We start from the raw sequence: 5,000 nt of genomic DNA, 5'->3' as shown, positions 1-5,000 counted from the left end.
AAACCTTTACTGACAAGGCCATTTACATCGAGTCAACAAGCTCATTAACGCTTACCTGACATATTTTACACCAGCATGCTCTTCAAGTGTATTGGAATCGTAGTACTATATTCTTCAAACGTTTAATTATAATTTTGGTGACTACAACAAATACAATCATGTGGAAGATTTAAGGCAGAACTAACTATTCAGTTCATCTGTATTGTAAATGTATGTGTATGCAAGAATTACCAAGGATATTAATGATGTTCGGTCGGGTGCAGTGTAAAAGGGTAGACCCCACGTTTTCAAACACAAGTGGGTTATGTGACATCAAAAATATGTAAATGATCATGCTTAAGCTGACATGCAGACATACGGCCTGTTGGTCTAGGGGTATGATTCTCGCTTCGGGTGCGAGAGGTCCCGGGTTCAATTCCCGGACAGGCCCTGCTTTGGCATCTGAAAAGTATGAATTTACATAAACAGTCAACGTAAGTAGGTCAATTTACCTTTCCAATCACGGAATTAGAGCAGTCAAACTATGCATGTCAAATATTTGATGTCTTAAGAATGTACGTACAGCGCATATGCATAAACAGTGCATCAGGAAAAATGCGACGTGTATGTATATACATATATATGTATAACTATAAAATCTATTCATATATATACTTATATATATATACATATATATTTTATTCATTCATATATATATATATATATATATATATATATATATATATATATATATATATATATATATATATTGTTTGTGTATTTATATGTATATACATATATATATTTATTTATTTAGATTTATATACATGCATGTGTCTGTATGTATATATACACATATATACATGTGTATATATCTATATATACATATAATACACAAATCTCTATATTTATATGTATATACAATACATATGTATATGTTTATATATGTATGTGTAAATATGTGTATATAAACATATGTATATGTATATATATATCCATATATATGTATATATCCAAATATACAGTATACATAATATATATATATATATATATATATATATATATATCGATATAGAGGGAAATGTGATATATTAAAACTATTTACCTTATATCTAATAGCAAATCAATGTACGCATTCACTGATATTAACAGCTAATGAAGTAAATTGCACTTACCAATTTCCAATTACTCTAACCCGAAACTTCACTCACATTCACGCCTCACCACACTGGTTGAGATACTGATTTTACTCACCTTACACACATAAATTATGACATTAAGATGTCGAAAAAGTCACACCACTTAGCTCCGTATTTTTTATAGTCACAAATAGTGCCCCCCCTCTCACGAATCCCTTGCTCTTGTTCTCGTGAGGAGCTTGGGAGACGGAGACTGAGGTCCAATGCCGGGGATCACCCTACCTTGGATTGCCTCCGACTCGACTAATTTTGCATAATCATTTTCTCTTCCCCTTTCCCTTTTCTTCTCTTCTTCATCCTCTTCTTGTCCATTTCCTACGACGTGAGAGCCGTGATCTCCCCTCTTTACCCTTTTCACTACCATACTACCCTACAGCGCTCTACAACCTTTGACATCTAGCACAATTTATTCTAAACGTTAACTAAAACGTTCCCTTTCCGCCGCCATGCTTTATCATAAAGCTATATGACCGTCGATTTCTAGTACATTTAATTGTTTTCACCATTAACCCGCTTGGGAATCCAAACAAAAAAAATCCTTACCTGGGGCTTCGTCCCCAAGCCCCACCTTATCGCTATATTTTAAATACGCTAAATGTTGACCCAGCAAAAAAAAATAATAATAATAATGAAAAAAAATAAATAATAGTACCTCCTGTGTTCTCCTTAAACCATTTAATTACTTCTCACTTCTCTTCTGTCCGTTCACTTCACTTGTTTGCTGCTCACTTCCCCGAGGAGTTCAGCGCGTATATGCCACTGTGTGCGCCCACACGTACAAACCTACCGCGCAAACATTCGCTGGCTGACCGTATGCCTAAAGATGTCAGAGGTGACATCCTCCCGCGTTCAGATGTAGCACTCAGAAGAAGCAAGCAAAGAGACGGTGAAAATCTGCGACGATGCCTCCGACTCTTTGCATACTGTAATGATGGCATACTATACGTCATGTCCACTGTGATTTTAGTTTACTGTGTTTATATATATGTGGTTCCACAAGTGTTTACTAATCCTACATCTCAGAAATTTCCTCGCTTGATTTTCGAAAAAATATCTATAATATATTTTGCTATTCTTATACTAATCACATTGTAATAATGTCACTAGTAATAATAACATCATGTGTATGTGTGTGTATGTATTTATATATGCATATATATACATGTATACACACACACACATATATATATATATATATATATATATATATATATATATATATATATATATATATATACATATATATATACATATATATATATTATATATGTGTAATATACATTATATATATGTATATATATATAAATACACATATAATGTGCATGTATGTATGTATATATACACATATATATACACATTATATAATACTAACGCGCCCATACATACAAACATAAGTGTAAAATACACACTTATGTATGCTTATGCATTTGCAATGTACACATATAAACATATGAATATAAGCATATCATCCACAGATTTCTCTCATTATCTTAATGCTGATATGGCCAATGTCAAGGTCTCGTTATCGAGAAGTATATGTTTATTCCTGTACCTTCTGAGGTGCTTTACTTCGCTCCTAGCCAAACTCTGGTCGTTACTACCATGCACTCTATCAGTAACCCAAAACTGCGCATGTATGTATAATATCGAACAGTATTTTCTGTCTTCCATTTCTTTATGGATTCATGATACCGAAGGGTCAGATCTTGGCAGTTTCTATAAGAATTGGTCATCCCTCATTTCTATTTCGACGTACCCAGCTGAGGTCTCCACGACTTCGGTAAACTTAACCTTTGCTCTATCGGTAACTACTCCAACTTTCTATATGTGTGTATATATATATATATATATATATATATATATATATATATATATATATATATATACATATACATATACATATACATATATATATATACATATGCATGCATACATACATATATGTGTGACTTCTGCCCAGCATCTTGTTATTACAAATATAATCATAAACGTATTATCTGCTTAAAGATCCATCCTTTGCATCAATAGTTTCACGTTCGCTGGTCGGAGGGTCATACATATATATGTATATATGTATATGTATTAAAATATACATGTAAAGTTGCATAAATGTGTGTATATATATATATATATATATATATATATATATATATATATATATATATATATATATATATATATATACTGTATATTTTCAGGACCCACGGTCTTAGTGGTTGTTACTCAACCACCTAATTACCACCACCAGCACTGCTGCGGATGCGCGTGAGCTGGTGATGAGGTTTACCTTTAATAGGATTAGGGGTAAAGTTTACAGGTTTATGTAGACTTTAAATAGGTAGGATTGGTGGTGGTCTCTTTGTTTGTTTCTTTGTAAATATATTCCTTAAGTAAATAAGCATTTTTTTTACTTTATTCTTTCTTTAGAATATAGTAAACTGAATTTATTGAATAAAACGAAAGGTGTAGTTGAATTAAGTTCCGAAGAACATTGGCATATGTGATTAATATACATTCTATTACATTAAAATAACTATTATATATCAAGTGACTATATAAGATGCTTAATTTACTGTCCAAATAACAAAAAATATAATGGAAACGTCATCTAAGAAAAAGGTATAATAACAAGATGAAGCATGCTCTGACCTAACGATGATTGTGCATTCTGAACAATCTTTATCTACGATGGGAGTTGAGCTTGGCCATATCGTGCCAATGTGTAACTGTATTATATTGTGATAATATACATATCTATGTATATGTATACAAATATCTGTATAAATGTATATACACATACATACAATTCTATATATCTACTTATACAATATATACACATTTATAAATACATGCATAAGTAGTATATGTGTATGTGTAAATATATATATATATGTATTTATATATATATATGTATGTATGTATATATATGTGTATGTGTATATATGCATGTATACACATACATATCTTTATATATGTATACAGATATATGTGTGTATGGTGTACACATACATGTTTATGTATGTGTGTTTGTGTGCGTGTGCGCTTATTCGGATGACCTAAAATAGATAATAATCCCATAATACCATAAATCCAAAATGTGTCACTGTAGGAACTGGACAGTTAATTAACAAACACCTTTAACTCCCCTTACGTCAACTCCTTAGAATTAGGTACATGTTGTTTTACAACCACCATACTAAGTAACCAAATCATTAAAGAATTCAGCAATAGAATCCTCTGGCCCGTAAGGGGATCGAACCCTCGACATCCGCGTTATTAGCACGGCGCTCTAACCAACTGAGCTAACAGGCCGATATAGAAAGCATTATGAAACATTTGGTTAAATGTAATTATCTACTAAGGCTACATTCGATGTTGAAACATATCACTGATACGTATACTGGCACAGACATCTTGTCTAAAATATGTAACATCTACCTAGGCTATATTAGTTCACTTCAGTTGGCAATAAAACGACGGTCTTATCCTCGATATACAGGTTGACACATATTTGTATGAATATGCTTTCATACAGATAGACAAGAGAGACAGACATTAGTAAAGATGAAGACGCCCATATAGATAGAGATATATGCAGATACGTACGTACACATATATCGTACTCAGGGAATTTACTTGGAAGTGGTAGGTAGGTTTGCCTGTTGCTATTACTAAGGTTATGCGATAAGCGAAAAGGGCCAAGGATATCTTCCAAATTTGAATATCACCCCCACCAAGATAGACATGAATTGAGTGGGGTCTTGTTATGGAATGATACTGGCTGTTGCTGTTGAAAGGTGTGTGTGTGTGTGTTTTATACAT

General features: G+C 32.5%; 2 non-coding genes across 2 annotated transcripts; one reads left to right on the top strand and one right to left on the bottom strand.

Annotated features, from left to right (window-relative positions):
- The first annotated feature begins 358 nt into the window (after positions 1 to 358).
- Positions 359 to 430, top strand: Trnap-cgg. The gene has a single exon. It is a non-coding gene; the product is annotated as a tRNA-Pro (tRNA).
- A 3,986-nt stretch (positions 431 to 4,416) lies between these two features.
- Trnai-aau lies at positions 4,417 to 4,490 on the bottom strand. The gene has a single exon. It is a non-coding gene; the product is annotated as a tRNA-Ile (tRNA).
- Positions 4,491 to 5,000: the final 510 nt, after the last annotated feature.

This window comes from Penaeus monodon, chromosome 17 (genome assembly GCF_015228065.2).
Source record: "Penaeus monodon isolate SGIC_2016 chromosome 17, NSTDA_Pmon_1, whole genome shotgun sequence".
In the NCBI taxonomy this organism is placed as follows: Eukaryota; Metazoa; Arthropoda; class Malacostraca; order Decapoda; family Penaeidae; genus Penaeus; species Penaeus monodon.
This window is presented reverse-complemented; position numbering and strand designations above follow the sequence as displayed.